General features: G+C 40.1%; 1 non-coding gene across 1 annotated transcript; it reads right to left on the reverse strand.

Moving 5' to 3' along the window:
- Positions 1-283: 283 nt before the first annotated feature.
- LOC145626013 (small nucleolar RNA R71) lies at positions 284-390 on the reverse strand. Its single transcript, XR_014110898.1, has one exon. It is a non-coding gene; the product is annotated as a small nucleolar RNA R71 (small nucleolar RNA).
- Between the last annotated feature and the right edge of the window lie 18418 nt (positions 391-18808).

Genomic DNA, 18808 nt, shown 5'->3' on the forward strand with positions numbered 1-18808 from the left:
GATCAAGCCTAAATTTATCACTATGATAGAGAAGAAGCAGTTCAGCAGAGCTAAGGGTGAAAATCCTAATCTTCACATCGCAGATTTCTGCCAATATTGTAACACCATTAGACAAGTCGGGGTTACGCAGGACCAAATCAGGGAGATTCTTTTTCCCTTTTCATTATGTGGCAAAGCAAAATTATGGTTTAATGGTTTGAATAGAATTGCACTTGGTATTACTGACTGGGAAACACTCGCTTTGAATTTCTATAATAAATATTATCCTGCAGAGAGAACAACGACGCTAAGAAATGCTATTCAGAACTTCGCTCAAGAGGCCGATGAATCATTATATGAGGCTTAGGAGAGGTTCAAGGATCTACAGAGAGAGTGCCCCCACCACAATCTAGCACAATGGCAATTGATCCAAGCATTCTATAATGGACTTGGAAATTCTTCTAGATCAGTACTGGATTCGGCAGCTAGTGGGAGGTTTATGAATTCTTCCCGCACCTTACTCCTACTCCGGCCCTAGATCGAAGACATGGCAATACACAATTTTCAATATGGGAATCCGAGGGGGTTTGCAAATAAGGGAAAACATAATGTCGATTCCGTATCCTTTTTGCAAGCTCAATTAACATCTATTTGCCAAAAATTAGATAATCTTACTGCTGCTCCTAACTCTGTAGCTAATGTTTCTGCTGTTGCTAACCACGAAGCTTTTTGTGAAAATTGTGGAATTGTAGGTCATTGGGAGCAAGATTGTAGGAGCTCTATGGAACAAGTTAATGCCTTCCAAACCTATAGGCAAAATAACCCCTATTCCAATTCCTACAATGTCGGTTATAAAAACCATCCTTATCTTTCATACCGGAGTACCAATGTACAAAACCCTCCACCTCCACAACAACCACAACAGCGACCCCCACCACAGCAAAAATATTACCATCCTAATGCCGGCCAGAAAAGCCAAGCATCACCCTCATCATCTTTCGACCCTGCCATGACAGAAATTAGAGCAATGCTAGCTAATATGCAAAAGCACATGGAGAGTAGGGATGCGCAAATTGATTCTATTCTAGCTCATAATAAAATCATGGACAATCAAATTGCACAACTTTCATCTACCCTACAATCCCGTCAGCAGGGGGCTCTACCATCACAACCTATCCATCCTACAGACCATGCTAATGCAATCACTCTAAGGAGTGGTTCACATTATGATGGACCTCCTATGCCACAGGAAGATGGACTAGTTTCTAATCTGGATTCCTCTATACCAAACGGTAATCCTGCTAGTCCTGCAGGGCTACAAAAAGATACTAACCCTACTAATGTTTCTGTGCAGGGTAAATTGCAGGATAAGGGAGGAGTTGTGCAGAGCCCAGTTATCAAGCTTCCATTCCCTAATAGACAACTGAAGAGTAAGCTTGATAAACAATTCGGTAAGTTTTTAGAGGTGGTGAAAAACCTGCAGGTAACAGTTCCTTTCACTGATTTAATCACTCAAGTACCTGCTTATGCTAAATTCATGAAAGACATTCTGACTAGGAAAAGGGCCTTTAATGAAGTAGAAACTGTAGCTTTCACAGAGGAGTGTAGCGCTTATTTGCAAAATAAATCCCCTCCTAAATTAAAGGATCCCGGTAGTTTTTCTATCCCTTGTCATATTGGGAATGTTTTTATTGATAAAGCTTTATGTGATCTGGGTGCTAGTGTCAGTGTCATGCCATCATCTATATGTGCTAAATTAAATATGGGGGAATTAAAAATTACTAATATAACTTTGCAAATGGCAGATCGTTCGGTAAAATACCCTTTGGGTATTTTAGAGGACGTACCTGTCAGAGTTGGTAAATTTTTTATTCCTGTCGATTTTGTTGTTTTAGATATGGCAGAGGACACACAAATACCCATTATATTAGGTAGGCCTTTCCTCCACACTGCAGGAGCTATTATTAATGTGAAAAATGGTAAACTGACCCTCTCTGTAGGTGACGATAATGTTACTTTTAATTTAGGGAAGGTTTTGAAAGGGCCTATGTTGGAGGAAAATTGTTGTTATATTGATACAATTGATATGATGGACAATATTTGTGTTGATAGCTTGCCACAGGTTCTTGCGAAGGATCCCTTGGAGGAAGTTCTCTGCGGGAATTTATCTAACGATAATGCAAGCATTTGGGGTAATGAGGTCCAAAGTATTGAAAAAGCTCTTTCCTTAGAAGAGTTAAGCCCCAAGGAGACAATGAAGGTAGTAAATTTAGTTCAGGAATCAAAACCTGCAGAGGTCAAGAAACCTAAGCTAAAACCTCTCCCTTCTCATTTAAAATATGTTTTTCTAGATGAGCAGGAACTATACCCCGTGATCATCAGTACTGCACTCACTGACCTACAATCTTCCCAACTTCTAGGGGTCCTAAAAACCCATTATAAGGCTATAGGGTACAGTATTGATGATCTCAAGGGTATTAGCCCTGATTTTTGCATGCACAGGATTCATCTAGAGGAAAATTACAAGCCCTGCATTCAACCCCAAAGAAGATTAAATCCAAACATGCAGGAAGTAGTCAAGAAAGAGGTGATGAAATTACTCGATGCAGGTATCATCTATCCTATTTCAGACTCCAAGTGGGTAAGTCTTGTGCAGGTAGTACCGAAGAAGGGTGGGATGACTGTGATAACCAATGATAAAAATGAATTAATTCCCACCAGAACTGTAACAGGGTGGCGTATGTGCATAGACTATCTTAGACTTAATATCGCCACTAAAAAGGATCACTTCCCTCTCCCCTTTATTGACCAAATGCTTGAGAGGTTAGCTAATCACAAATTCTTTTGCTATTTGGACGGGTATTCGGGATTTTTCCAAATTTCGATTCACCCTGAAGATCAGGAAAAGACCACCTTTACATGCCCTTATGGCACTTTTGCATATCGTAGAATGCCCTTTGGTTTATGTAATGCCCCTGCTACCTTTCAACGTTGCATGATGATCATTTTTTCTGATTTCATAGAGTCTATTATGGAGGTCTTTATGGATGATTTTAGCGTATATGGTTCTTCATTTGATTCATGCTTAATTAATCTCGCTAAAATTTTGAAAAGATGTGAGGAGTGCAACTTAGTGACAGAGGGAGTAGTCCTTGGTCATATTATATCTGATAAGGGCATACAGGTAGACAAAGCTAAAATATCAGTGATTGAGCAATTACCTCCCCCAGTCAATGTCAAGGGAGTTAGAAGCTTCTTGGGTCATGCGGGGTTTTATCGCCGCTTTATCAAAGATTTTTCAAAAATTGCTAAACCACTGACACAGCTTTTGCTCAAGGATGCCCCATTTATTTTTACTGACGAGTGTCTTGAGGCTTTTCACATGATTAAGCAGGCTTTGATATCGGCACCCATCATATGTGCTCCCGATTGGAACCTCCCTTTCGAGATCATGTGTGATGCAAGTGACTTTGCACTAGGAGCCGTGCTCGAACAGAGGAAGGATAAAGTTTTGCATGCTATTTATTATGCTAGCAAAACCTTAGATGAATCCCAAGTCAATGATGCCACCACAGAAAAGGAGTTTCTTGCTGTTATTTATGCTTTAGAAAAATTTAGATCATATCTAGTTGGTTCTAAAGTTATTGTTTTTACTGATCATGCAGCATTGAAATACTTGATAGCTAAGGCGGAATCAAAGCCAAGGCTACTCCGTTGGGTTCTCTTGCTCCAAGATTTCAACATCGAAATAAAAGATAAAAAGGGAGCAGAGAACGTAGTGGCAGACCACTTGTCACGTATCAGGTATGATGAGGGTAAGGATTCTTTACCTATAGATGATTCTTTCCCTGATGATAACCTATATGCAGTTTTAGAGCATCACCCTTGGTATGCCGATTTTGCTAATTATCTAGTGGGTGGTACTCTCCCTCCTGACTTGTCCTACCAACAGAAAAAGAAATTCCTTTATGATGTTAAACATTATTTTTGGGATGACCCTTTTTTGTTTCGTGAGTGTGCAGATGGATTATTTCGCAGGTGTATTCCCGAATGGGAGGTTCACGGCGTCCTTACTAGTTGTCATACCTCACCCTATGGTGGACATCATGGCCCCACTAAAACGGTGGCCAAGATTAATGAGTCAGGTTTCTTTTGGCCTAATATGTTTAAAGATGCTAACACTTTTGTGCAGGCTTGTGACTCTTGCCAGAGGACTGGCAACATTTCGCGGAGGCATGAGATGCCCCAAACTGGGATTCTAGAGGTTGAAATATTCGATGTTTGGGGTATCGATTATATGGTGCCGTTCCCATCTTCCAATGGGAATTGTTACATACTTGTAGCCGTCGATTATGTGTCCAAGTGGGTTGAAGCCATAGCTTCACCAACAAATGATTCCAAGGTAGTCATTAAGCTCTTCAAGAAGATCATATTTCCCAGGTTTGGTGTTCCACGAGCTATTATTAGTGATGGAGGTACCCACTTCCATGAAAGACAATTGGATAACCTCCTCAAAAAGTATGGCGTATATCACAGAACAGGGCTTAGTTACCACCCTCAAACTAGTGGTCAAGTTGAGGTCTCTAATAGGGAAATCAAGGCGATCCTAGAAAAGGTAGTAGCCAAGTCAAGAAAAGATTGGAGCATGAAGCTTGATGACACACTTTGGGCATACCGGACTGCATTTAAAACACCGATCGGTACTTCACCTTATAGATTGGTTTATGGTAAGGCATGTCATCTTCCCGTAGAATTGGAGTACAAAGCTTTTTGGGCGATCAAAGAGCTTAACATGGATTCTAAGGCCGCGGGTAAGAAGAGACTCCTTCAACTCAATGAGTTGGATGAGTTTAGATTGTCGGCATATGATAGTGCGCGGATCTACAAGGAGAAGACCAAGAAGTGGCACGACAAGAGGATCCAACCAAGAGAGTTTGCACCGGGCGATAAGGTTCTTCTCTTTAATTCTAGATTGAAGACTTTCCAAGGAAAGTTGAAGTCTAGGTGGTCCGGTCCCTTCACTGTCACAAAGGTAAACAAATTTGGTTCGGTAGAGTTGGTGAATGACAAAGGTGAAGAATTCAAGGTGAATGGCCAAAGGTTGAAAGTGTATCATGAAGGTGCTACCATTAGAGATGTGGAGGAGACTCTCCTAACTCCACTTCCAACATGAGTTTCAAGGTTGTGAGAAGGTCGTGCGGGACCTAGATAAACCAGCGCTTTGCGGGAGGCAACCCGTATTTCATGCTTTATAGACTAGTTTTCCTTTTCCTTAATTTTCCTTATTTTATTTTTATTATTTTTTTTTAGAGAGAGGCGAGGAGAGTGATATTTCACCGGTTTTAAGTGTTGTTGTACAGGTATGAAGTTGACAGGGTATAAAGACTTAGAGAAATTTTGAAAAAGAAACGAAATCGGAGGAAAAAGGCTCTCTCGGGCCCGATCGAGCGCGCAAGTGAGCCAGAATTCAGGGCCAATTTCGCCCGACTGGGCGACATTGCCCGATCGGGCGCGTAAGTGCGCCAAAAATCGAAGCAAATTTCGCCCGATCGGGCGAAACAGCCCGATCGGGCGCGCAAGCTCAGTGGATCAAGGGGTTATTTTCGCCCGATCGGGCAAAATTTTTGGAAAATCGAGTAAAAGAAAAAGAAATGTCGGGCGAAGCTCGCCCGATCGGGCGACAAAAAGGGCGAAAAATCGTTCGCGTTCGCGCCCGATCGGGCGCGCAACTTGAATTTTTGAGAAACGCACCTTCGCCCGATCGGGCGCGCCATCAGGACGACCCCCCCTTTATTTTCTTTTCTCTTCTTTCTTCCCTCATTTCCTCCTTATTTCTTCTTCTTCATTCACTTTCTCTCTCTAAAACCTCCATTTTCAAACCTTAAACTTTCACTTCAATCTAAGATCTCCTCCAATTCCTCCATCCAAAATAAATTTTTTTTACATATTTCATCTCCCCTCACCTTCCTCTACACTCTATACTAATTTTCCCCAATTATCTCTCAACTTTTCTCAAACCCTAAGAGAGAGAAACCTCAAATTTCCTACTATTTTCAAAGCTAATGGCCTCCAAGCGTTCAAGAAATCAAAGGGGTGAGAGCTCTAGTGCGCCACAACCAACAATCAAACCGGACCTTCAAATTCCGGGGTGGGAGGAAGTTGTAATCACTTCGGAGGAGTTACGGGTTCGGATGATCAACCTCATCGATCGTCAGGTAATTTCTACCCGTTTCATACGTCCAATTTCGATTGTTAAACAATAATGTGAGATTAACTTTAAAAGAATTTGGTAAATTGTTTGACTTGAAATCGGACAAGCCCATTGAACCCTCTCAAGACCACACCGCCGTGGTCTACAAGAGGTTAACAGGGGAGGATTTGGTGAACCTCCAACATGCCAAAGGGACGTGGATTCAACATCCCGTCCCCAAACTTTGGCAAAGATTTGTCGGCCTCACTATTTTTGGGAGGCATGAACCGGCAAATGTTCGGAGGGATGAATTGGAATTGTTGGCTTCCTATATAATTCCTAATGCTGAAAAATTAAATATACCCCATAGGATAGCCAACCATTTTTAAAGGGCGGCCAATGCGGCCGAAGCTAGTAGGTCTAGAGCGCCTATTTACTTTGGGGGGTTAGTGACCCATATAGCTAGGAAGCATTTAGGTTGGAACCCCGATGGCCATAGAAAAGTTGTGGGATCGAACCTAATGGACCTACCTTATTTTGGGAGTTTGAATTGGGTACAACCGGTGGGGAGTGACACTTGGTGGATGGTCCACCGACAATCGGGTAGGAGGGACCAAGCCTTTACCTTACCCAACCCCGCCTTGACCAAATTTGAGAGGGGGAAGCCCTCTTATACCTTCGAGTTAGATGGTCAAGGTGAGGTTCAACCACCTCACCCCTCACCACAATCTCACCAATCCCCCATTCACCACTCACCCCACTACACACCACCCCCACCCTTCACCTACGACATGCCTACAATGCCTACTTCCTCGGTCGATTACAATGTCGACCCAAATGCCCCATATGACTTTTCGGCTTTTAGGAGCCAACTAGACCGCATTGAGACGGGGCAAGGGAGGGTTGAGGACATGATGCAAAACCTAGATTCTAGGTTAAGCACCCTAGATGGTCGGGTAGGTCTTATTGAGAGGAACCTAGGGAGGGGCCTTTACCCTATGTATGATGATTACGCCCGTCAGGGGGCTATTCCTCCCGATTCCCTTCCTCCCGATTGGTTCCAATACCCCCAAGGCGGGTATTCTCACCCCGGTGCTTATGGTACGTATGTGGACTACTCTTCGGTCCACGGATATGGGGGTATGGGTGGGAATGTAGACCCTAACTACTATGCCGGTGGTTCGGGGTATGGTGGTGGTGGCTCTAGCCATGGAGGGGCCGGCTCTAGCCACGGTGGGGGGTACTCTAGGATGGATGAGGATGAGGAGTAGGCTACTCTCCTAAGTCAATGAGGGCATTGCTTGATTTGGCTTGGGGGGGTGTTCTTTCACCTTGGAAATTCTCTTCCTTCTCTCTCTTTATTTGCTTTCTAGTATAGTTTTTAATTGCTTTCCTAGTGTAGTTTTTATTGCTTTCTTATATATGAAAAATACAAAAAAAATTTTGAAAAAATAAAAATTCAAAAATACGTTCCAATGAATTGTAAATCATGCTTCCCTGTGCCCCATACTTGAGAAAATTGTTTTGATTCTTGGTATTTGATGATGAATATTGTGGATTTGTTGGTCATGATTTGAAGTCTAATTGTTTGGATTCCTTAACTTGCGTCAATTTTGCCTAACTACTTGTGAATATAGTGCTTGACTAGTTGATTTGGTTAGGAAATGTGTGATAGTTCCATAATTCCTGGTATGTCAATAAATTTGAGTATTGATTTGCAACTATGAGTAGTGTTTCATGACTTATTATTATGCACATGAGGAGGACGAAGGCGTTCATTCCTTAGGTAGCCTTCAGAGATATTTAGATACATTTGTTCCCTTCTTGTCACCCATGTTGTTGCTTGTGCCCTTTTATTGTTTATGGCCACATTACAAGCCTTAATCGCCCCATTGGTTACTAGTCCCAAGCTTGGCTTGGGGGAGCTATTAGTGAGTGAGGTGAGGGAGTTTGTAGTGTGCATATTATTTGCACAAATTGGGTGGGTTTTGAGAAGTAATTTGTTCTTGATCATATTTTTGTTTTTCTGAGTTTGAAAGTTGTATATATTTGAAAAAAAATAAAAGTGTGATGAAAAAAAGAAGTTCAAGAAAAAAAAGAGAAATATGAAAAAAAAAGAAAGTGAACTTCTAAGAAAAAAAAAAAGAGGAAAAATGTTTGATGTTCGAATGTTCTAAGTGAAGGTTAATCAAAAGAAAAGAAAAAAAAAAGTTGAGTTTCAATGTAAATATTTCAAGTTATTAGTTCAAAGTTTGTTATTCACTCTTGTTCTACATTATCATATTTTTATGAGTGAATTTGTGAGTGTTGGGATTGTTTTATTGTTTGGAGTATGTTTGGTTGATGTTGGAGTTGGTTATGTTGGAGATGTGTATGATCATTACTTTTGATCATAGGTTTATTAGGATTTGGCTCCCTTGATGCATAGCTTTTCTCTCACATAATCCCAAATTTATCCTACCCTTACCCTAGCCTTACATTACAAGCTTAAAAGACCTTCCGACCTTGTGCATAGAAGTTATGTAAATGTGAAAGTGTTGTCTTTCAATGCAAGTTATGACTTGACATATTTCGAGTCGACTAGTAGATTGAGCGTTCAATGTTTTTATACACACGAGAGTGTGAGTTGGGAGGGCATTGTTCACATTAAAGGGGTTGGGTGGAGAGCGATCGAGTACATTCTTTACTCGCCACATAAATGAGAGTCGAGTGTGTGAGCACTAGTCTTGAATTCTATATGCTCTTGTGGTTTGCTCTACTTGACAATTGTTGGGGAAGAAGGGTGATTAGATGAATAAGATTGATTGACGTTGAAGCATGTTTGTTTAATTTTACCTTGAATCGTTGGCTTTTGATTTGTTGATTGGGGTGAAGTATGTTTTATATGTTCATTGATGAGCTCTTTGCTTAGGGACAAGCAAAGGTTTGGCTTGGGGGAGTTTGATATGTCTATTTTATATAGTATTTTACCCCCGTCCCTTGGTCATAATTAGTAGTGTTTTTGGCCCTTTAGGGCCACTTTTATTACTAATATGTGTTTTCTAGTGTTTTCGTAGTTTTGGTTAAGTTTTTGCAGGGAATTGCACCTTTAGAGCATTTTCCCGGGATTTTATGAAGCGACTACGAGCATTGGAGGAACACGACCATTTTTGAAGCCCAAGACCGGCTAGAGCCATCGAGCCGGTGATTAAGGGCTCGGTTAGTTGGATCACGAGGTAATTGGACCACATATTCGAGACCCGAGAGGAAATATGGATTGGGCCGAGAAATCTAGCCCAAATCGAAGTCCAAGCCTTGAAGATGAAGCCGGGCCCGATCGGGCAAGCTTACGCCCGATCGGGCGAGCTGCGCGCATGCCAGCTGCCAAGGAGAGGCGCGCCCGATCGGGTGAGCGTAGGCTCGATCGGGCGCGGCAAAATAGTTTGGGCATAGGAAAAAAGGCGGGCCCGATCGGGCCCCCCCTTCGCCCGATCGGGCGCGTGTTTTGTTAGAACCTGACTAAGCTTTGTTTAATTCGTGTTTTAGGAGAGATATATATTTGTTTTGTACGGATAATTAATTACTTTTTTTTCTCTTAGACTTTCTCTCTCTACTTAGTATTTTTCTCTCTCTAGAATTCTCTCTAAACTCTTGTACTCAATTCCTTCATTAATTCCAGATTTGTTTTGGTACAATTTCTTCCCTTTCTAATTTCAGCTATTTTAATTGTTTTCTTGTTTATGTTTTTAATCGTTTATTTAATTGGATTAGTTATGATGATTAGTGAGTAGTTTAATTCTAGGGTTTATGGGGATCCATAATTAATATGAAGGGATAGTTTGTTATTATTGATTGTTGATATTGCATGATAATTTCCTATTGAATTGTTTTAATTCTTTGCAATTAGATTATGAATCGAGCAGATGTAATTTGATTGTAAATGTTTAGCAATATTGAATTGATGAATCGAGCAGATGTTGATTTAATATTAAAGGCTATTTTTAATAGGAACTTAGGTCTAATAAATTGCGAGAGCCTGTTAGATTCATGTTGGTTAATAAATTGCGAGAGCCTTTTAATCATGTTATTGATGCATTGTTAATTATTAATTGCTTCGTTCTATCCCGGAATATTAATTATTGGTGAACCTGTGACCCTAGGTTTCCTTATTATTGATTCTTTTCTCCCTAAACTCATCCTTCGTAGTATAGAATTCATATTTAAAATATTGGTTAATTAGATAATTTAGATTATAACAATTTATTAGAATTAAAAAGACTTGTTTCCCTGTGGAGTTCGACCCTACTTCCCTATCTACTGTAGTTAGTGATTTAGGTAATTATTTTTGATTAGGGGATACGACTTTACCCTGTCAAGTAGATGGAGCACGAATTCTCAGGGGGTTATGTCCATATGTAGAACACATATGGGTTTCAGAAAAGTGAGAAAAACTCAATCAGGAAGTAGGATCGAGCAAAAGATGCGAAAAACTGGTCGAAATTAGAACGCATATTTCTGGCTTGATATTGGAAGAATTTGGCGCCAGCAAACAGAGATTGGCGCCGGATTTTGGATGTAGCGCCTGGCGACAAAGCTGTCGTCTAGCGCTACAGTCAAAATTCCGGCGCTAATATTCTGTGCGCTGAAGCTAATTCCTACATGCCTCAGCAGCTTTCTGTGCTCGATAAAATTTTTCAATTTCGCGCAGTGTTATTTCGGTCCTAGTTGTGAAAGATATTCCTCAAATTTCCTACGTGTAAAATCCTATGTTTTAACTCATTACGGATGGTCTTTCCAATGAGATCGTTTTTATGCATATGACAGTAATGTTAATCAAAATTACGAACATGAGATACTTAGAACTTTTTGAGTCTCATCCACTCATTCTAAATCATTGCCGAAATAAATTTCAGGAATTAAAATAGAAATCCTCCCCAGTGGAGTCGCCAAAAATTGTAGGGAATATTTCAAGAATTAATCCCTAGCTTGAACCCCACTGTGATCATACACTATAGTACGGTGGCGTCCAAAGGGAAAGAAGATACAGCAAAAGAGTCGCTAACAAGTTTTTTAGGAACTTGTAAACCGTTCACGAGGTGAAGGTTACACCCCTTAACGATCCAAGAGATCGTCAACTCCATAAGATCTTGAACCAAATAGGGTTCGGGGATGAAGGTACAAATCTAACCTAAAAGAGATTGAACCTGCCCTAATAATAGGCATCTACTTTATTCTGATCGTATTCATGTGCGCTTTCTGACTAACATACAATCAATAGGATTAACCCTAAACCTGTTTATCTATGTTGGTTGAATATTAATGCACAAATAAATCTATTATTGGCGATCACTTGAATTATAATCATATTAACCCTAAACAAGATTATTAATTATCTTATTAAGCGTGATTACAAGTATAAATTCCCTTTAAACAAGCATAAAAGGTGTGATCAAGCAATAACAATAAATATCATCAAGCAACATAATAATAATCATAAATAATAATTATAAAAATAAATAATCATCATAAAAATAAACATGTTCATGTTAAAGCATAATAATAATAGCAAGATCCTAGGCATGATACTAAAAAGATTAATAACAAATCCTAGCATGTCACTAAACAATAAAAATCAAAGCTTTAGCCCTAACATGATACTAACATAAATATTAGGAATAACATAAAAGGCATCATACTATTAATCATACTTAATATTAAAGTTACCTAGACATGATACTAGGAATTTAAAATAACAATCTAAGCATGATTTCTATATCATAATATCAATAAAAATCACTAAAGTACTTACTTGGATGCCTCGTACCTCTTTCTAATAACAAAATACACACGTTAGTAACTTCAAGGAAAATAATAAACAACAATTAAATTAAATAATTGAAAGAGAGATTTGGGACCAAACCCTCAGAAAGTAAACCTTTCACGTCTAGGACGAAGGCAACTTCGAATACGGCTAGGTGTTTCTAAATCTAATGAATGCGGAATTTTTATATTTGTGAGAAAGCTAGTTTAGAAAAGAGAGAGAGAGAGAGAGAGAGTAATCAAGAAAATCTTGATGAGAGTTGGTGAATGAAAACGGAGTATTTAGAACGCTATTTATAAAGAAAATCAACCAAAAAGATAGAATAACAAAACAGAGTTCTGACGCGTAAAACTAGGATTAGCGCCAAACGCTGACGTTAGCGCCAGGCGCTAAGGCTAGCGCCAGGCGCTAAGGCTAGCGCCAAGCGTAGCGTTAGGTGCTACAGCTAGCGTTTGGCGCTAACTAATAAATTGATGCGTTTTCTTAAAAAATCAGATAGAAATTGCCGTACAGGAGGATAAAATCGTATTTTCCTCAAAAACGTTCTTTTATTCTAATTAAAACTCTAAAAGTCAACAAAAGTCAATTTATTAATGCTAATTGAATTAGGAATGAAAAGAACCTTCTAGAAGAATCTAGAGGACTAAAACCATTCCTAATTGCATTAGGAATGATAAATCCATATTAGGCCCTCCTCAAGATCATTGGGCCGCATATAAGGCTCAAACCGGGCCCAGTTCAGTAATTTGGCATAACATCCTCAATATTCATCGGAATTGGGCTTATAATATATCGTTGGAAAGATCTTTTCAAGCCCTATCCAACTACACTACTATTGGACCCATATCATGGACCAACCAAACTGGATTGACTGTTTTCTTAAAATAGGTTTTAAAAAAACAGAGAGAAGAGAAATAGAAATTAAAACTTTCCGCAACATTAAACTTTCCACACTTTCACTTCATTCGATTATGATTCGACGAGAAAGGTACTCATCATCGGGTTTGGTTTAGGGGAGACACAAATGGGTGTCTACACTGAGGAAAGTCGACCGATTAATTTGATAGCTTTCTATGCTTGAAGAAATCTACCAGATGATACTTTCCATGCTTGAGGAAAGTCGACATCTGAATTTGGCGGCTTTCTATGCTTGAAGTAATCCACCAGATATTACTTTCCATGCTTGAGGAATGTCGATAGATGACTTTGGCGGCTTTCTATGCTTGAAGAAATCCACTGATTGATATACTTTCCATGCTTGAGGATAGTCGACAGATGAATTTGGTTGTTTTCTATGCTTAAAGAAATCCACCGATAAAGATACTTTCCATGCTTGAGGAAAGTCGATAAATGATTTGAGAGGTGGCAACGACAAATAATTTTTCATGCTTGAGGAAAAACTTATCTAATTATGAGATTACAAGTCTTTGGGTAACGAGACCCTTGCGCCATGAAATGATGGTGTTTCGATTGTCTCCGAACGTGGGCTATAGTTGGTTCGCTTGTCCTTGAACGTGGGCTATAGATGATTCACACCTTCAACTCGACTATCCGACCATATTAGATGCTTAAAATACCGAGAATATGATTTTGATGCTTGCTAGGGATAAAATGGTAATTTAGGTACCATTTAAATATCAACGCGTATTTTCGGTGAGAAAATAAATACCAAAAGCTGTCGAAAATCGTCCAAACCCAATCAAAGATGCCAGGAATATTCATTGAAAGCCTTCAGGAGCGTGCAAGTCACATGCCTGTGCACCGTGTCACGTGACAAGGCGCCGTGATACAACAATTCCTACCGTCACGCGGTAAAAAATTGCGTGACACGAGATTTTTTTTCTTTGCTGAACTGGTCAACGTGTTGAATTTAGCGCTTCTAACTTGCATTTACACCGCGCCACTTCAGTCGTGCCGTTACACGGCAACGGATATCGTGACATGGGGCATAACGCCGTGTCACGGGTCTTGTTTTTTACCCTTTAAATTGAAAATCTTCTGCCTCATTCTTCATTTCATTTTCTTTATTTTTTTCATTAAGCTCGAGTTCACAGTTTTTTGCTGTTCTTAAAGCCTAGCTCGTCCATTTTTTTCTTTTTTTGCTTAGATTACCGCGTCGCGGCGGCTAGCACCGTGACACGAGACCTGATATCATGTCTTCGCGTGATACACCATGTCACGGTGCTGCTGCTATTCGAGTTCGCTGCAACTGCCGCCTCCAATTCCGCCGCGTTACGTGGGTCTGTCCCATGACACGACACCTTTTACTGTGTCATGGTGTGAAGTTCCGTGTCACGATGGTTGAGCTACTTTGTTGCTGTTCTGCGACTTCTTTGTTGCGGTTTTTCGAGCTCCATTCACTCGTTTCTTCACCATTTTTCTCTCAAAATTTTGCAAACATCCCATTTTTGAATTCCTACAAGGATCCATGTAAGTTTTCTTGCCTGTTGTCTTGAATTTTGCTTCAAATGAGTAATTTCATGTGAAAACCCTTGAAATATCAAATTGGGGATTTTTAATTTTGAGCTTTTATGTTGAAATTCTTGCCACGAATTAGGTTGTATATGAATGTACGTTAGTTTGTGAGCAATTTGAGACTAACATGTTGTAAGTTGGCATAGATTTGACATTTAGGGCATCTCTTTACGTATTGATGGCAATCCCTATTCATTGTAGTCCAATAATATCCTTCTCGCATTATCTTTTGGACTAACATTTTGCCATTTATGTGAGCGCCACAGATTCCTTCGTGGACTATTCTCATTGCTCTTTGAGCATCCTTTTTTCCTACACATAATAGAGCTCGACCCTTAGGTACCCTTTTATGTAATTCGTTGTCTATGAGTACATATTGGGAAGCCAAGAGTCTTAATGCTCGTTTTGCTCTTTTGTCAGCATGGGGAGGGTATTCTCTTTTGGTGACGTAGTTGAGTATATCTGTGTACCATGGTTTTTCTTCTTCTTCGTCTTGGACTACTTCATCGTCTTTTATAGCCTGAATATATGCTGGTTTGTGCCTTTTTTCTATAGTTAGAGGCATTTGCTCGATTTCCGTAGCAATCCTAACCATTGAGGCTAGTCTTGCCAAGGCATCAACAAATTGATTTTCTTCTCTAGGTAGATATGTGTATTCTACCTTCTCTAACTGGTTAGTAAGGGTTTCTAGATAGGTTTGGTAAGGGGCTAGACTTTCGCTCCTTACATTCCACCTTTTGGATATTTGATTGATGATTAGTGAAGAGTCTCCGAATATCCGTAACTTTTTTACTCCAAATGCCAAAGTTGTCTCAAGGCCTACCACGTGTGCTTCGTATTCAGCAGCGTTGTTGGTAACGTCAAAATCAAGCTTTATGGAGATTGGAACATGCTCTTCTTTAGGTGATACTAGTAGTACTCCAACACCACATCCCTTTTGGTTTGAGGCTCCGTCGAAGTATAAGGTCCAATAAGTATCATCTTCAGTGACCATCAAGTCTTCGTCTGGAAATTCATTGTCTTGTATTGGCATCGAGTCTTCTAATGGAAAGTCCGCTAGAAAGTCCGACACCACAAATCCTTTGATAGCTTTTTGCGGCATAAACCTTACATCAAACTGGGCTAAATTGACTATCCATCTTGATATGCGTTCATTGAGCGTAGATTTCTCGAATAGATACTTGAGTGGATCTAAACGGGAAACTACAAAGACTGTATGCACTAGCATGTAATGTCTTAACTTGGTTGTGGCCCACACCAAGGCGAGGCACAATTTCTCAAGTGGTGTATAACGTGCTTCATATTCGAGCATTTTCTTGCTTAAGTAGTAGATTGCATTTTCTTTGCCTTCTACTTCTTGTGCTAGCATAGCTCCCATTGTCTCTTTGGTAACTGTTAAGTACAACCTAAGAGGTATTACGGGAAGTGCTGGTGCTAATACGGGAGGATTTGCGAGATAGGCTTTAATCTTTTCAAAGGCTTTTTGACACTCGTCATCCCATATTACTGGTACATTTTTCTTAAGCTTCTTAAAGATTGGTTCACATATCGTTGTCAATTTTGATATGAACCTACTTATGTATTGCAACCGGCCAATGAATCCTCGAATCTGTTTCTTGGTTTTGGGCGGTGGCATTGACATGATTGCTTTGATCTTGGTTGGATCTATCTCTATTCCTCTAGAGCTTATGACATAACCCAAAAGCTTGCCTGAGGTGACTCCAAAAGCACACTTAGATGGGTTTAACCTCATATTATATTTTCTTAGCCTTTCGAAAAATTTTCTTAAGGCTACTTGATGGCCTAAGAGGTCTTTTGATTTTACAATCATGTCGTCCACATATACTTCGACTTCTTTGTGCATTATGTCATGGAGTAAGGCAGTCGCTGCACGTTGGTAAGTGGCACCCGCGTTTTTTAACCCGAATGGCATTAACGTATAGCAGTAAGTGCCCCATGGTATTATGAAGGTTGTTTTCTCCATGTCTTCTTCTGCCATGAGAATCTGATTATAACCTGCGTATCCATCCATGAACGTAAGAAGTGCGTGATTTGACGTGTTATCCACCAGAATATCGATGTGTGGTAACGGGAAGTCGTCCTTTGGACTTGCCTTATTTAGGTCTCGATAGTCGACACACATTCTTACCCTTTGGTCTTTTTTTGGAACTGGGACGACGTTGGCGACCCATTCGGGGTATTTTGATACCTTGATGAAACCTGCAGTTATCTGTTTTTGAACTTCTTCTTTGATTTTAAGAGCTACGTCGGATTTCATTCGACGTAACTTTTGTTTTACAAGTTTTATTCCTGGAATTAGTGGTATAGTGTGTTAAGCTATTTCTCTATTAATGCTTGGCATATCTTTGTATGACCAAGCAAATACATCGATAAATTCTTTAAGTAAATTAATTAAATCGGTTCTTTCTTGTTCATTAAGTGTTAGTCCGATTTTCACTTCTTTTTTATTGGTTGAATCATTTGAGATATCACCGTCTCAGTTTCTTCAATTACCGTTGTTTTCTTTTCGAGTGTTTCCATTGCTTTAATAAGTTCTTTGTCTTTTTCATTGTTAGTTAAGCAATGCTCGTCATCTTGGGATAAAGAAGAACACAAAAAGTAAGGAGAAGAAGATATATTATTGTACTATGAGATCATTACATCAAAGAGTGATATGTCCTCAGGGACTTGATCACTAACTATTCTAGGAGAAGAGATAGAAGAGGAGGGTGCTACTACTAAAGACCTAGATGACTTTATAGGGAGAGATTCTGACTTTGACTCTGACTCAGACGACTCTTCGAACATCGGTCCTTGCCCTGTCGTGATGGAGATCTTTCTTCCACTTGGAGTCGTCACCTTGACGATCTTGCGCCACCCTTGTAGTGATCCTTCCGCTGGAGTGATTAACTTCAAGGGATCGAAGCTTTCACTTTGTAGGACTGTTTGAATGAGCGAGGAGTTATCCTCTTCGTAAGTTGGCTCATCCTTTTCTCGCCCAAATAATAATCCCATGACATTAAAGTCAAAGCATGAGGGTGCTTTCTCCTTATGGTAAGGAGTTGGGATTTCATCTGTGAAGTAGCAATCCAAGAAAATCTCAAATCCCGGTTGCCTTATGCCGTTTACGACAAATGGCTCAAGAAATTTGTGGCATGGATAGTCCTCTCCTTCTTTTATGAATTGACCATTAAGTGTGAGAGGGTACTGATACATTGGGATTGATTTCTTTTGGATGCGAGCGTCCCTACGTGCCTTTGATTTTTCCTGGGCTTGCTTAAGATCTTTCCGAGTCGGTTCGAAACCAAGTCCGAAAGTATCTAATTTAGGGAGACTAGGTGACTCCAGCGGTTTTGCTATTCCCTTTTTCTTTCTTAGGGTCATCCCAGGAAAATGTTCTTGTTTCTTGAGAATAGTATTTACGATCATGTTAGAATGGGGGTTGTGGCCGAGAGGGGTCCTTTCATCCTCCTGGATTAAGGAGACCTCTTCGTTAAAGCCCCATAGATCTTCATCATCCTCATCGTGCTCATCGTTAATTATGGGATTTTCTATAAACTTGATTCTCATGGGTGAAGCATCGATGGTGATAGGAATTCCCCCAACTATGGCTTTTACTTGTTGGTGGAGAGATGAGGGGACGACCTTTAAATCATGAATCCAAGGGCGTCCCAACAGTAAATTGAATGAAGCCTTGATATCTACTACTTGGAAAGTAGTAGCATGTTCTATTGCTCCCGCCGTTACATTCATGGTAATTTTGCCAAGAGCTTGACGACGAGTGTTGTCGTAGGCTCTTATTCCTTGTGTTGACGGGGTTAGGTCTTCATCCCTTATGCCTAACATCCTCGTAGTTTTAAGTGGACAGACGTTAATGGCTGATCCATTGTCTACAAGAGTCATAGGGACATTCATTCTCTTGCAAACTATTGTGAGGTTTAATGCCTTAAAGTGTTTGTCACCTTATGGAGGTAAATCCTTGTCAGAAAAGGTGATCAAATTGATGGGACTAGGTAGATCACTCGTGTGGAAGTTAGCCAACCCCTCAGGAGTGGTGTCGGAATCTATCCCTATTTTGTCCAAGGCATTCATTAGAGCCAACCTATTTTCTCGAGATGTCGCCAGAAGTTTCCATACGTTCATTCCAACTTTTGTCTTCTTGAACTATTTAACGATATCATTATCTTTAATGATAGGCATGGGAACTTGCTTTGTGGTTGGCATGGGTTGTGTTGAAACGGGAGGTTGCATTCTCCCGGATCTTGTAAGACGTCTATCACTGAATCTTCTTCAACCCAAAAGTCATCCATGGCGTATGATACCAAAGGTGGAGGTCCTACCACGTCCTTTAAGTAGACGTCTTC

The sequence above is a fragment of the Chenopodium album genome, chromosome 3 (genome assembly GCF_948465745.1).
Source record: "Chenopodium album chromosome 3, dcCheAlbu1.1, whole genome shotgun sequence".
Classification (NCBI taxonomy): Eukaryota; Viridiplantae; Streptophyta; class Magnoliopsida; order Caryophyllales; family Amaranthaceae; genus Chenopodium; species Chenopodium album.